The following is a 16,637-nucleotide window of genomic DNA, read 5'->3' on the forward strand; positions in this document are numbered from 1 at the left end:
ATTTTCTTGCCTGTGTCTGGGTGATCCATGAAAGCATTTCTTTTCCAACCATTATCTCTGAATTAAATGTTCCTAGGAGAAAAAACAAATCAGAAAATCTACTGAAAACCCACTCATGCTGAGTTAGAGTATCTAACTCTACTTATTGAGACAAGAAAGTATCAGATTGGACAGCAACCTTGTAATTACTTTTATCACATCTATGCGTTTGTTGTCACCAAGAGCTCTGAATGTCCCTGTTTAAGAGTGCATCTGTGAACTGGGGATGATCGGTTGTTGGAACTAATTCTGGGCAAAAGAAGTTCCATTCAGAAAGTCCTTTCCTGTCCTCAAATCTTGCTGAGTACTCTCTAGCATTTTTTTTAAATCCACTTCATAGTTTGTTTCACCTTGAGGCCTTTGACCCACTGAAAGCTGAATTTGTGCAAGGCGATACATAGGGTTCTAATTCTCTCTTTAACATATGGACATATAGTTTTGCCCACAGTATTTGTTGAAGGTGCTGCCATTTTTTTCCAGTGTGCTTTTTGGTGTTTTTTACAATGTAATTTGGGGAGATATTTTGAGAAGTATTGGTGTGATTCTTTTCCTTTCTTACAGAATTTAGCTGTGAATCCATCTGGACCTGGCTTGGATTTTAGTCAGGAGGCTTGTTATCTGTCATCAGTCTATTGAAGTCACTGACCTCCTCTTGGTTTAATTGTGGTGAATTGGGACTAAGTGTGTCTAGAAGTTAATTCCTTTTAGATTTTCAAGTTTAACTGTAGACTCTTCTTCGCCTACTTGCCTCGTGGGACTGAGCAACTGCTAGATCCTTGGACTTCCATTCACAGCTGCTGCTTAACCATTGTTGGGGAGTTGGACTACAGACTTCCACCCAGCAACCAGCATGGAAGAGGCAAACTGCACAGGTGAGACTGGCCCTGCAGATCAGAGGATCCTGTCCAGGGGGCCTCTGGCAGGAGCCTTCCCGTTTCTGCCTCCAGATCGGGAATACCCCCGGCCACAGCAAGCCATCTCCAAGTGGCTCAGAAAGCCACCTATACACCCAGCATCATGGAGGGACAGCCAGCACAGCCTGTATCCAGAGTTGATCAGGGCCACAGTGCTACATACCCAAATACAACTACAAGAGAGTGGGTCTTGGCTGCCATCTTTGCTCCTGTGACTGTGTAACAGATTGGTAGGCAGGGATCACCAGGATCCTAGGTAGAGGATCACTTGGTACACACCCCACCAGGACTCCACAAACAAAGCCATCCAGAATCTAAAGAAGGAGGTAGAAACAATAATAAAATCAAGTTTAATTGCATATACATTTTTATAGGAGTCCTTATATTTTTCCCGGAATTTCTTCGTGTATTTTGTGATGTATTTTGTGATGTTTCCCTGCATGTGTATGTGTGTGTGTGTGTGTGTGTGTGTGTGTGTAATATATATATGTGTATTATTATTATTATTAAAATGGGTCTCTTCCTTCAGTTAATTCAACTAAGGGTTTGTAATTCTTTCTGTTGTTTTTTTTTTAATTCGATATATTTTTTATTTACATTTCAAATGATTTCCCATTTTCTAGCCCCCCACTCCCCGAAAGTCCGTCCCATAAGCCCCCTTCTCTCCCCCTGTCCTCCCACCCACCCCTTCCCACTTCCCCGTTCTGGTTTTGCCAAATACTGCTTCACAGAGTCTTTCCAGAACAAGGGGCCACTCCTCCTTTCTTCTTGTACCTCATTTGATGTGTGGATTATGTTTTGGGTATTCCAATTTTCAAGGTTAATATCCACTTATTAGTGAGTGCATACCATGATTCACCTTTTGAGTCTGGGTTACCTCACTTAGTATGATGTTCTCTAGCTCCATTCATTTGCCTAAGAATTTTATGAATTCATTGTATCTAAAGGCTGAATAGTACTCCATTGTGTAGATATACCACATTTTTTGCATCCACTCTTCTGTTGAGGGATACCTGGGTTCTTTCCAGCATCTGGCAATTATAAATAGGGCTGCTATGAACATAGTAGAGCATGTATCCTTATTACATGGTGGGGAATCCTCTGGGTATATGCCCAGGAGTGGTATAGCAGGATCTTCTGGAAGTGAGGTGCCCAGTTTTCAGAGGAACCGCCAGACTGATTTCCAGAGTGGTTGTACCAATTTGCAACCCCACCAGCAGTGGAGGAGTGTTCCTCTTTCTCCACACCCTCTCCAACATCTGCTGTCTCCTGAATTTTTAATCTTAGCCATTCTGACTGGTGTAAGGTGAAATCTCAGGGTTGTTTTGATTTGCATTTCCCTAATGACTAATGAAGTTGAGCATTTTTTAAGATGCTTCTCTGCCATCTGAAGTTCTTCAGGTGAGAATTGTTTGTTTAACTCTGTACCCCATTTTTTAATAGGGTTGTTTGGTTTTCTGGGGTCTAACGTCTTGAGTTCTTTAAATATATTGGATATTAGCCCTCTATCTGATGTAGGATTGGTGAAGATCTTTTCCCAATTTGTTGGTCCTTGATCCATTTCTTTTGTTGCTGAGAATAGTTTTAGCTATCCTGGGTGTTTTGTTATTCCAGATGAATTTGATAATTGCTCTTTCTAACTCTGTGAAGAACTGAGTTGGGATTTTGATGGGTATTGCATTGAATCTGTATATTGCTTTTGGCACAATGGCAATTTTAACTATATTGAGTCTACCAATCCATGAGCATGGGAGGTTTTCCCATTTTTGAAGGTCTTCTTCCATTTCCTTCTTCAGAGTTTTGAAGTTCTTGTCATACAGATCTTTCACATGTTTGGTAAGAGACACCCCAAGATACTTTATACTGTTTGTGGCTATTGTGAAGGGGGTCATTTCCCTAATTTCTTTCTCAGCCTGCTTATGCTTTAAGTATAGGAAGGCCACTGATTTGCTTGAGTTGATTTTATAACCTGCTACTTTGCTGAAGTTGTTTATCAACTGTAGGAGTTCTCTAGTGGAGTTTTTTGGGTCACTTAGGTAGACTATCATGTCATCTGCAAATAATGATAGTTTGACTTCTTCCTTTCCAATTTGTATCCCTTTGACCTCCTTATGTTGTCGAATTGCCCAAGCTAGTACCTCAAGCACAATATTGAAAAGATAAGGAGAGAGGGGGCAGCCCTGTCTAGTCTCTGATTTTAGTGGGATTGCTTCAAGTTTCTCTCTATTTAGTTTTATGCTGGCTACCGGTTTGCTGTATATTGCTTTTACTATGCTTAGGTATGGGCCTTGAATTCCTGTTCTTTCCAAGACTTTAAGCATGAAAGGATGCTGAATTTTGTCAAATGCTTTTTCAGCATCCCATGAAATGACCATGTGGTTTTTTTCTTTGAGTTTGTTTATGTAGTGGATTGCATTGATGGATTTCCATATATTGAACCAACCCTGCATTCCTGGGATAAAGCCTACTTGATCATCGTGGATGATCATTTTGATGTCTTGTTGGATTCGGTTGGCAAGAATTTTATTGAGTATTTTTGCATTGATGTTCATAAGGGAAACTGGCCTGAAGTTCTCTTTCTCTGTTGTTTCTTTGTGTGATTTGGTATCAGTGTAATTGTGGCTTCATAGAAGGAATTGGGTAGTGTTCCTTCAGTTTCTGTTTTGTGGAATAGTTTGAAGAGTATTGGTATTAAGTCTTCTTTGAAGGTCTGATAGAATTCTGCACTGAAACCATCTGGTCCTGTGCTTTTTTTGGTTGGAAGACTTTCTATGACTCCTTCTATTTCATTAGGCATTATGGGACTGTTTAGATGATTGATTTGGTCCTGATTTAATTTTGGTATTTGGTATCTGTCTAGGAAATTGTCCATTTCCTCCAGATTCTCCAGTTGTGTTGAGTATAGGCTCTTGTAGTAGCATCTGATGATTTTTTGGATTTCCTCAGTTTCTGTTGTTATATCCCCCTTTTTATTTCTAAGTTTGTTAATTTGGATACTTTCTCTGTGCCCTTTGGTCAGTCTGGCTAAGGGTTTATCTATCTTGTTGATTTTCTCAAAGAACCAACTCCTGGATTCGTTGATTCTTTGTACGGTTCTCTTTGTTTCCAATTGATTGATTTCAGCCCTGAGTTTGATGATTTCCTGTCTTCTACTCCTCCTGGGTGAATTGCCTTTTTTTTGTTCCAGGACTTTCAGGTGTGTCGTTAAGCTGCTAGTGTATGCTCTCTCCATTTTCTTTTTGGAGGCACTCAGGGCTATGAGTTTTCCTCTTAACACTGCTTTCATTGTGTCCCAAAGATTTGGGTATGTTGTGCCTTCATTTTCATTAAATTCTAAAAAGTCTCTGATTTTTTTCCTTATTTCTTCTTTGGCCAAGGTGTCATTGAGTAGAGTATTGTTCAGCATCCATGTGTATGTGGGCTTTCTGTTGTTTTTGTTGCTATTGAAAACCACTCTTACTCCATAGTGATCTGATAAGAGGCATGGGATTAATTCGATCTTCTTATATTTGTTGAGGTCTGTCTTGTGAGCAATTATATGGTCAGTTTTGGAGAAGGATCCATGAGGTGCTGAGAAAAAGGTATATTCTTTTGCTTTAGGGTGAAATGTTCTATAAATATCAGTCAAATCCAATTGGTCCAAAGCTTCAATTACTTTTACTGTGTCCCTGTTTAGTTTCTGTTTTCCCGATCGGTCTATTGAGGAGAGTGGAGTGTTGAAGTTTCCCACAATTATTGTGTTAGGTGCAATGTGTGCTTTGAGCTTTAGTAAAGTTTCTTTTACGAATGAGGGTGCCCTTGCATTTGGCGCATAGATGTTCAGAACTGAAAGTTCTTCTTGGTGGATTTTTCCTTTGACCAGCAAGAAGTGTCCTTCTGTGTCTCTTTTGATGATTTTAGGTTGAAAGTCAATTTTATCTGATATTAGAATGGCTACTCCTGCTCGTTTCCTGTGACAATTGGCTTGTAAGATTGTCTTCCAGCCGTTTACTCTAAGGTATTTTTTATCTTTGACACTGAGGTGTGTCTCCTGAATGCAGCAAATTGTAGGGTCCTGTTTCTTTATCCAGTCTGTTAGTCTATGTCTTTTTATTGGGGAATTGAGACCATTGATGTTAAGAGATATTAAGGAATAGTGATTATTACTTCCTGTCATTTTTGATCTTCTTTTTATATTTGAGTGGTTATCTTCTTTTGGGTTTGATGAAGGAAGGTAACTATCTTGCTTTTTCCAGGATGTAGTTTCCCTCCTTGTATTGGAGTTTTCCTCCTATTATTCTTTGCTGAGCTGGGTTTGTGGAAAGATATTGTGTAAATTTGGTTTTGTCATGGAATATCTTGGTTTCTCCATCTATGGTGAATGAGAGTTTTGCTGGGTATAGTAGTCTTGGCTGACATTTGTGTTCTCTTAGAGTCTGCATGAGATCTGCTCAGGATCTTCTAGCTTTCATGGTCTCTGGTGAGAAGTCTGGTGTGATTCTGATAGGTCTTCCTTTATATGTTACTTGGCCTTTTTCTCTTACTGCCTTTAATATTCTTTCTTTGTTTAGTGCATTTGGGATTTTGATTATTATGTGACGGGAGGTATTTCTACTCAGGTCCAGTCTGCTTGGAGTTCTGTAGGCTTCTTGTATATTCATGGGCATCTCTCTCTTTAAGTTAGGAAAGTTTTCTTCCATAATTTTGTTGAAGATATTTGCTGGCCCTTTCTGTTGTAAATCTTCACTCTCATCTATACCTATAATCCTTAGGTTTGGTCTTCTCATTGTATCCTGGATTTCCTGGATGTTCTGGGATACAAGCTTTTTGCATTTTGCATTTTCTTTGACTGTTGAGTCAATGGTTTCTATGGTATCTTCAGCATCTGAGATTCTTTCTTCCATCTCCTGTATTCTGTTGTTTATATTTGCATCTATGGCCCCTGATTTCTTCTCAAGGTTTTCTATCTCCAAAGTTGTCTTCCTTTGTGATTTCTTAGTTGTTTCTACTTCTGTTTTTAGATCCAGGATGGTTTTGCTCAGTTCCATCATTTGTTTGTTTGTGTTTTCCTGTAATTCTTTAAGAGATTTTTGTGTTTCCTCTTTTATGACTTCTGCCTCTTGACTCAAGTTCTCCTGCATTTCTTTAAGTTTTTTTTTTTTTTTTTTTTTGCCTTTCTTCTTTATTGGCTTCTATCTCTTGGGCCTTATTCTCCTGCATTTCTTTAAGAGATTTTTGTGTTTCCATTATACAGGTTTCTAGCTTATTCATGTTCCCCTGTATTTCTTTAAGAGATTCATTCATGTCCTTTTTGTGTTCTTAGCAGCATCATGAACAGTGATTTTAAATCCAAATCTTGTTTCTCTGGTGTGTTGGCATAACCAGGACTTGCTGATGTTGGAGAGTTTGGTTCAGATGCTGCCATATTGCCTAGATTTCTGTTAGTAGCGTTCCTGCATTTGCCCTTTGCCATCTTGTTTTCTGGAGCTAGTTGGTCTTGTCTCTGGCTGGTGTTTCAGCCTCCTGAGAGGCTCTAGGGCTATTTCTGCAACACTGGATGGCAGGGTTTCCCCTGTTGCAGATTGCTGATGTGCTGTCCTCCTCTTGGGTGCTTTTGCAGCCCTAGTGTGTGTGTTTTGCCCCAGATTGTGACTGTGAACCAGATGGTGCCCGTTTGCTCCTTCAGGGAGTGCTGAGGGGTGTATGCTGCTGGGACCTTTTCTGCGTGCTGATCACTCTGCTGGCCAGCGGAACTCCCAACCAGGTTGGTGCACACAAGGCTAGCCTTGCTGCTCAGGCCCTGAGTCTAGGCAAAAGCCTGGCAGGCCAATGTCTGAGCAAAGTTCCCCTCAGCTGTGAGTGTTGTTGGGTCTGTCAGGTGGCTAGGATGGCAGAGTGCGCGTGCTTCCTGAGAGTGCTGGGAGAGTCTGCTGGGCTAACAACCTGGCCGGGTCAGCACACAGATGGCCCACCGAGCAGCCCAGGGCCTGGGGGCAGTCCAGGGCCTGACCGTCTTAGACCCCAGCTATGTCAGCCTCGGGCTAGCCTGTTAGCTGGTTTTGTCTGCTAGGACTCTCTGGCTTCCCGTAGGCAAAATGGCGGGGGTGCGCGCACCAGCCAGGGCAAACAACCTCCTGGCCGGGTTTGCACACCGGTGCCCCCCCCCCCCACCAGCTCAGTGCGTGGGTGCAGGCCAACGCCCATTGGACTTAGACCCCCGCGATGTTGGTCTCGGGTTGTATTTGCGTACCTCAGTCTGTCTGATTTCTCTGGGGTCCGAGAACCAATTTGGAGGCCTCGTATCTGACTGGTGGGAGGCAGAGTTCTGATGTGGCTTCTGTGTGGTGAAAGGCGCCGTAAATCCGCCCCTGCTTGCAGCCTGGCTGGCCAGCGATGGCCAGTGGTCGTGGGCGCAGGGTCTACCTGGACCCTGTCAGCTTGGTTCTACTGCTGATAGCCCTTCCTCTGGACCAGCCGCTGCTGCTGTTGCTGCTGCCTCCACCGCCAGCTGCCGCGAATCTGGTCTGTCCTTTCTGTTGTTTTTAAAAGCAGTTTTTAGATTCATCGTCTTTTTGCATTGCTTTGTTATCATTATTATTTTCTTAATTTTTCATGTACTAAATTTGGGCTTGATTGGTTCTTCTTTTTTCTAAGTGTTCAACCCCAAATGAATGCAAATAACAGATCACTAAATGGGAGTAACTGTTTGCCGGTAATTGAACCCAGGAGGATAAATTATATAGATGGCAGAATCGTTCGTGAAGCACAGAGTTAGGAATTGGAGGAGGGGGTGAAAATAATGTAAATATGTGTACTAATCTAGGAAATCTTCCAAGTAAAAACAAGTCAATTAACAGTTATAAAGTCCAGCCAGGCACCTGAATAGGAGAAAACAGAGAGTGCCTTTTGTTATTGTGGTTGTTTAGCCCTAACTAAAACCCAATATTGTTTTATACTACAAGTGGGAGCTGCAAACCACAGTGACTCAAACATTTCCATAACGCTGTCATCAGGAGGCTTTAAGAAAGCCACACACCCCTTCCCAGTTGGAAGGGGTGGGAGGGAGGACAGGGGAAGAGAAGGGGGCTTACAGGACTTTCGGGGAGTGGGGGGGGGGGCTAGAAAAGGGGAAATCATTTGAAATGTAAATAAATTATATCGAATAAAAAAAGAGAATGAAAAAAAAGAAAGCCACACACAATAAATTACAGTTCAAAGTGTTTGCCCTGTTTCCTTGTGATTGCCCTGAGTTTAATTCTGCACATTTAAAGTATTTCTCTTCTGATCTAACTTCCCAAGGTTTTCCCAAGAATTCCAACCATGATAAGGTAGCATTTGGAGAATGAACTGTGAATTTAATGTCAGTCAGAGAAGGAATGAGGTCAGGCAAGAGAGGGAGACAGACATAGTCGGGAAGACAGAAAGAAAGGAGAAATTGAGTGCACAGCACTTTGTGGATGAATCACAATAAACTTTGTAAAAGAGGCACTTTATTGCTCTGTCCCTGTTGAAGTTAAAATTAAGTCAAGAGAAGCCTGTGTATGCAGGAGAATGTCTTGTTCGGATCTTGTTTGAAGTCTCAAGGGCCCTCACTGCATCTGGGTAGTAATGAGGAACAAGATAAAGATGAGCTTCAGGAGAAACACGTGAAAAGGAAAGCAAGAAGTCTTGTATAAATAACACAATTAAAAAAAATATCTGGAATGGATCCCCAGGCAGTGTCATCTCTGGATGGTCTTTCCTTCAGTCTCTGCTCCACACTTCAGTCTCCCTATTTCCTCTGGTGAGTATTTTGTTTATCCTTCTAAAAAACACTGAAACATCCACATTTTGGTCTTCCTCCTTCTTAGGCTTTATATGGTCTGTGAATTGGATCTTGGGTTTTGTGAACTTTTGGGCTAATATCCACTTATCAGTGAGTACAAACCATGTTTGTTCTTTTGTGAGTGAGTTACCTCACTCAGGATGATATTCTCAAGTTCCATCCATTTGCCTGTGAATTTCATAAAGTGGTTGCCACCAAACCCAGATGTTATCGTAGATGCTGGGAAGTGCTTGCTGATGGAACCCTGATATGGCTGTCTCCTGAGAGGCTCTGCCAGAACCTGACAAATACAGAGGTGGATGCTCATAGCCAACCATTGGACTGAGAGCTTGAGGGCCCCGATGGAGAAGCTGGAGAAGGGACTGAAGGAGCTGAGGGAGGTTGCAGCCCCATGAGGAGAGCAACAGTATCAACAGGCCAGACCCCTGGAGCTCTTGGGGACTGGACCACCAACAAAAGAGTATACATGGAGCAACCCATGTGTATTCCAAATGTGCCACAAATGTGGCAGAGGATGGCCTCTTTGGACATCAGTGGGAGGAGAGGCCCTTAGGCCTGAGGGTGTTCAATGCCACAGTGTAGGGAAATGCCAGTGTGGGAGGATGGGAATAGGTGGGTGGGGGAGCACTCTCAGAGAGGCAGGGGGATGGGATAGGGGATTTTTGAAGGGGAGACCTGGAAAGGGGAAAATATTTGAAATGTAAATAAAGAAAATATCCACTCATAATAATTAAATAAACAAAATCACATAAGTAAAATACCTATGATTGGCTGAAAAGAAGACAAGATTCAAGAGAGGTATTAGACAGTGAGAAAGGAATCGGTGAAATGAAAGATAGAAACCTACACATGTAGCAACATATAAAATGTCAAGAAAGACTCCAGTTAGACTCAAAAAATGTCCCACAGGCTGAGAATAAGGGCACAGCAATGGACAGGTGCGGACAACAAGCCTGCACCATTGAGGAGTAAATGCCCTGCAGCTGCTTGACAGACCAAGCTGTGGCACAAGCCCTATCCCTAAGCACCCCTTACTAGTAGGACTTGCTGTGTGAGCCCTAGGGTTAAACTTATGTTTTAAAAATATCTTCCTTCCTCTTTCCTTTCTCCCTCCCTGCCTCTCTCCCTCCCTCTGTCCCTCCCTCCCTCCCTTTCTTCCTTCTTTTCCCCTCCTTTGTGCTAGTACCGCCCTTGGTTTGGTCTTATTTAGGCAGCCATACTGATGAGATTCCATGGGTGTAGCCTCTGGACATTTCTAGTAGGCATCATCTCTCAGTAAACTTCCTGTCCCTCTGGATCTTACAATATTTACTCCAACCTTTCTTTTACAAGGACCCTTGAACCTTATGTGCAGGAACTGCATTACAGATTTATCAATTGGAACTAGGAATCAGAGTATTTTTTGTTCTCTGCATTTTAATCAGTTGTGGTTTTCTGTAATGGTTTCCGCCTGTGCAAAGGGACTTATCTTTGATGAGAGGTGAGAACTCCACTCATCTGTGGGTATAAGGATAAATATTTAAAACATGGTTAAGAAGTATGCTGTTTTAATAAGTGGTAGATGTAGGTTCTCCTCCCCCAGTACTAGGTATCTTTCCTCCTGTCAAATGACCCAAGAATAATCTGAGAGTTGTGGTTACAGCCAAGGAATGTGTGCCATTCCTCCACTCTTAGGGTTAAAATCTCATGTTGATCGTTGTTTCTGTTCAGTTTCATAGCTGGGTTGGATTATTGTTGCTTTCTCCCATTGAAACCTTGTACGATGCTTTCTGGTACCATGAGAGCTAGTTCTCAAGGAGGAGACTTCTCATTCAGTACAAGATCAAGTCCTTTGTCCAAAAGTTCTGTGTCTAAAGTTCACAGTGTCTTCTGCAATAGGGACTTACTATCCACCTGTGGGTAGCAATCAGGGGCACCAGCAATAGCCTACAATGTCTGGGAGTTCCTTGGACAACTGACCAAAAAGTCAAAATGTGTTGAGTGAAATATTTAAAAAGCATAACCGGAACATTCTTGTGCTTCGGCCTCTAACAATCTGCCCTGGTGGCCTGGCCGGCCATGCACTGGAGATTCCTGGAGATTCACTGTCCCAGAGCTCCTGAAATGTCTCCACCCAGCTTGCTAGGTTCCCAGTGGCAGGTCACTACCATGACAACCCTGTGCTTCAAATCCCCCACGGCCTTTGTGGTACACATCAGGCAAACCCACACTTGGCTGCCATACTGTTCTCTCTTGAACCCAGATGAGCCACTGCATGAAGGAAAATACAACACAAACTTAGTTCAGAAGCAATGGTAACTCAATCTCTGGGTGCAATAACCAAAACCTAATCTTGTAAGCCTTATTAAAATCAGAATCTTCTGGTGGCAAATCCTTGAGCATCCATCATGATACTGGGAGACTCTAGCAGCTATGGCTTACCCTCTGCTATCCAGGTTCCAAAAGGAAATCACTGTCTCCACTTCTTCTCTTCCTCTATCCAACCTGGAAGTCCCACCTACTCGCCCAGTGATTGTCTCCTTTATTCATTAGGGGATTGGTTCACAAGAACAACACCAGGCACACCCACAACAAAAAATAGGCTTCTTTTTTTTCTTATTTATTCACATTATATCCCTCTTACTGCCCATTGTCCTGGTCATCCCTCCCACAATCCTTCTATTCCCTTCTCCTCTAAGAGGGTAGAGGCAAAACTGGATATGCCCCCACCTTCGCACGTAAGTCTCTGTGGGGCTACCACATCACCTCTCACTGAGGCCAGACAAGGCAGCCTAGCTAGAAGAATATATTCCACATACAGGCAACAACTTTTGGGATAGCTGACTCCTCCCTACTCTAGTTGTTGGAGACCCACATGAAAACCAAGCTGCACATCTCTTACGTATGCATGGGGTGGCCTAGGTCCATGCTATATAATGCTCTTTGGCTGATAGCTCAGTCTCTGAAAGCCCTAAGCATCTAGGTTAGTTGATACTATTGGTTGTCCTGTGGAGATTCTATCCCCTTTAGGGTCCTCAATCCTTTCCCCAACTCTTCTGTAAGAACCCCCAAGCTCCATCCAATGTTTGGCTATGGGTCTCTGCATCTGTCTGTGTCAGCTGCCGTGTGGAGCTTCTCAGAGGACTGCCATGCTACCTGTCTGCAAGCATAACAGGGTCATTCATGGTATCAGGGATTGGTGCTTGCCCATGGGATGGGTCTCAACTTGGGCAAGTTATTGGTTGGTCATTCCCTCAGTCTCTTTTCCATCCTCTGATCCCCTGTTCCTACATTTCTTGTAGACATGATAAATTTGGGGTTAAAAGTTTTGTGGATGGGTTGGTGTCCTTATCAGTGCACTGGGGTTCTTGCCTGGCTGCAGTAGGTGTCTTTTCAGGTTCCATATCCCCAATGCTATGAGTTACAACTAAGGTCATCCCCAGTGATTCTTGGGAACCTCCCCTATCCCAGGTCTCTGTCACATTATCAAAATGATACCCCCCAACTCCCCACCCCTGTCAGTTGCAGATTTCCATTCATTCTCATGGCCATCTGGCCATATCTCCTGTCCCTCTCTACACCTGATTCTGACCCCCCCAACACACACACAATTCCACTACATATACCCTCTTTAACCCAGTTTCCTCCATCTAGATACCTCCTATGACTATTTTATTTCCCCTTCTAATTGAGATTCAAGCGTCCTCACTTGGCCCTTCCTTCTTGTTTAGCTTCTTTGGGTATGTGGAGGGCAGGGTAGGTGCCCTGTACTTTATGGCTCATACTCACTTATAAGTGAGTACATACCGTGCATGCCCTTTTGGTTCTGGGCTACCTCACTCAGGATGATATTCTCAAGTTCCATCCATTTGTCTGCAATAGTAATGATGTCCTTGTTTATAATGGCCAAGCAGTATTCCATTGTGTAGATGTACACATTTTTCTTATCCATTATTTAATAGAGGTACATCTAGGTTGTTTCTTGTTTCTGGCTATTATGAATAAAGCTGCTATGAATATAGTTGAACAAGTGTCTTTGTGGGAGGGTGGAACATCCTTTGGGTATATGCCCAAGAGTGGTTTAACTGGGTCTTGAGGGAGAACTATTCCCAGTGTTCTGGGAAACTGCCAAATTGATATCCAAAGTAGTTGTACAAGTTTGCACTCCCACCAGTAGTGGAGGAGTGTTCCCCTTGCTCTACATCCTTGCCAGCATGCGCTGTCATTTGAGTTTTTATCTAAGCCATTCTGGTAGGTGTAAGGTAGAATCTCAGAGTTGTTTTGATTTGCATTTCCCTGATGACTAAGGATTCTGAACATTTCTTTAAGTTCTTTTCAGCCATTTGGTATTCCCCTGTTGAGAATTCTGGTTTTTCTCTGAACCTCAGTTTTTCAATTGATTTATTTGGGTTGTTGGCATCTAACTTCTTGCGTTCTTTATAAATTTTGGATATTAGCCCTCTGTCAGATATAGGGTTGGTGAAGACCCTTTCCCAATCAGTAGGCTGCCATTTTGTCCTATTGACAATGTCCTTTGACTTACAGAAGATTTTCAGTTTCATGAAGCCACATTTATCAATTGTTGGTCCTAGAGCCTGAGCCATTGGTGTTCTGTTCAGGAAGCTCTCTCCTATACCAACATGTTCAAAGCTATTCCCCACTTTCTGTTCTATTAGATTTAGTGTATCCAGTTTTATGTTGACATCTTTGATCTACTTGGACTTGAGTTTTGTGCAGAGTGATAGATATGGATCTATTTACATTCTTCAACATGCAGACATCCAGTTAAATAAGCACTATTTGTTGAAGTTGCTTTCCATTTTCCATTGTATGGTTTTGGTATCTTCCTCAAAAATCAAGTGTCCACAGGTATGTGGGGTTTTTTTTTCTGGGTCTTCAATTCTTTTTCATTGATCAACCTGTCTGTTTCTATACCAATACCATGCAGTTTTTTGTTACTATTGCTCTGTAGTATACCTTGAGGTCAGGGATGGTGGTTTTTCTGAAGTTCTTTTATTGTTTAGCACTGTTTTAGCTAGTTTGAGTTCTTTGTTTTTCCATATGAAGTTGAGAATTGCTCTTTAAAGGACTGTAAAGAATTGTGTTGGAATTTTGATAAGAATTACATTGAATCTATAAATTGCTTGTGGTAAACTGGCCATTTTCACCATGTTAATTTTACCAATCCATAAACATGGGAGACATTCCTAACTTCTTATGTCTTCCTCAGTTTCATTTTTCAGTGACTTGAAGTTCTTGTCATGTAGATCTTTCACTTGCTTGGTTAGAGCTATATCAAGATATTTTATATTTTTCATGGCTATTGTAAATGATGTTGTTTCCCTATTTTTCTCAGCTCATTTGTGTAAAGGAATACTGATTATTTTGAGTTAATTTGTATCCAATCATGTTGTTGAAGGTGTTTATCATCAGCTGTAGGAGTTCTTTGGTAGAATTTTTGGGGTCACTTATATATACTATATCATCCACAAATAGATTGTACTTTGGCTTCTTGCCTAATTTGTATCCCCTTGATATCTTTAGCTGTCTTATTGCTCTGGCTAGACCTTCAAGTACTGTATTGAATAGATAGGGAGAGAGTGGACAGTCTTGTCTTGTCCCTGATTTTAGTGGAATTACTTGAAATCTCTCTCCATTTAGTTGTTGGCAATTGGCTTGCTGTATATTGCTTTGATCATGATTAGGTATGTGCCTTGTATCCTTGACCATTCTAATAGTTTTTAGCGTGAAGTTGTATTGGAATTTGTCAAAGGCTTTTTCAGCATTTAATGAGATGATACTGTGATTTTTTTCAGTTTGTTTATATGGTAGATTGTGTTGATAGATTTTCATGTATTGGACCATCCCTGAATCCCTGAGATGAAGCTTTCTTGATTATGTTGGATGATATTTTAGATGAGTTCCTGTATTTGGTTTGTGAGTACTTTATTGTGTATTTTTGCATCAATGTTCATAAGTGAAATCAGTCTAAAATTATCTTTCATGAAACTTTGTGTGGTTTAGGTATCAGATTGACTATGGTTTCATAGGATAAGTTTGGCACTTTTCCTTCTGTTCCTACTTTTTGTGGGATAGTTTGAGGAGTATGAGTATTAGCTCTTCTTTGAAAGTCTGGTAGAATTATGCATTAAAACACCCTGGTCCTGGTATTTTTTTTTTTTTGGTTGACTTCTTTTTTTTTTTTTTAACTCCATTTATTTCCTTAGAGGTTATAAGGATGTTTAAATAGTTTACCTGATCTTGATTTAACTTAGGTAAGTGGTTTCTATCTAGAACATGATCCATGATCCATTTCTTTAAGATTTTCTAATTTTGTGGAGTACAGGCTTTTTAACTAAAACCTAATGATTCTTTGAATTTCCTTAGTGACTGTCTTCCTTTTCGTTTCTCATTTTGTTTATTTGCTCTCTCTCTTTGTTGGATCTTTGTGTGGTTTTGGTATCAGCATAATTGTGGCATCATAGAAGGAGTTGGGTAGTGTTCCTTCCATTTCTATTTTGTGGAATAGTTTGAAGAGTATTGGTGTTAGGTCTTCTTTGAAGGTCTGATAGAATTCTGCACTGAAACCATCTGGTCCTGTGCTTTTTTTGGTTGGAAGACTTTCTATGACCCCTTATTTCTTTAGGGGTTATGGGACTGTTTAGATGATCTATTTGGTTCTGATTTAATTTTGGTATTTGGTGTCTGTCTAGGAAATTGTCCATTTCCTCCAGATTCTCCAGTTGTGTTGAGTATAGGCTTTTGTAGTAGGATCTGATGATTTTTTGAATTTCCTTAGTTTCTGTTGTTATATCCCCCTTTTCATTTCTAATTTTGTTAATTTGGATACTTTCTCTGTGCCTTTTGGTCAGTATGGCTAAGGGTTTATCTATCTTGTTGATTTTCTCAAAGAACCAGCTCCTGGATTCATTGATTCTTTGTATAGTTCTCTTTGTTTTCACTTGATTGATTTCAGCCCTGAGTATGACGATTTCCTGTCTTCTACTCCTCCTGGGTGAATTAGCTTCTTTTTGTTCCAGAGATTTCATGTGTGACATTAAGCTGCTAGTGTATGCTCTCTCCCGTTTCTTTTTTGAGGCACTCAGGGCTATGAGTTTTCCTCTTAGCACTGTTTTCATTGTGTCCCAAAGATTTGGGTATGTTGTGCCTTCATTTTCATTAATTTCTAAAATGTCTCTGATTTCCTTCTTTATTTCTTCTTTGGCCAAGGTGTCATTGAGTAGAGTATTGTTCAGCCTCCATGTATATGTGGGATTTCTGTTGTTTTTTGTTGCTATTGAAGACCACTCTTACTCCATAGTGATCTGCTCTCTCTCTCTCCCTCCATCTCTCTCTCTCTCTCTCTCTCTCTCTCTCTCTCTCTGTGTGTGTGTGTGTGTGTTTGTGTTAATTAGTTTGACTAAGAATTTGTCTCTCTTGTTGATTTTCGTAAAGAACCAGCTCTTGTTTTTGATAATTTTTGTATTATTTTCTTTGTTTCTAGCTGATTGAATTCAGTCCTTATTTTGATTATTTTTTTGCCTTATTCTCTTCAGTGTGTTTCCTCCTCCTCCTCCTCCTCCTCCTCCTCCTCCTCCTCCTCCTCCTTCTCCCCTTTCTCTTCCTCCTTCTCCTTCCCCACTCTCCTTCTCTTCTTTTCTAGAGCTTTCAAGTATACTTTTGAATTGCTAGTATGAGAACATTCTGATTTCTTTATGGAGGCACTTAGTGTTATAAACTTCCCTCTTAGCACTGCTTTCATTGTCTCCCATAAAATTGTGTATGTGTGCCTTCTTTTTCATTGAATTCTAGAAGTCATTAATTTTTTTATGTCTTTCCTGGCCCAAAGATCATTGAGTAGAGAATTTCTCTGAGTATGGAGGCTTTCTTGTGTTTATGTT

This window comes from Apodemus sylvaticus, chromosome 6, assembly GCF_947179515.1.
Source record: "Apodemus sylvaticus chromosome 6, mApoSyl1.1, whole genome shotgun sequence".
Taxonomy (NCBI): domain Eukaryota; kingdom Metazoa; phylum Chordata; class Mammalia; order Rodentia; family Muridae; genus Apodemus; species Apodemus sylvaticus.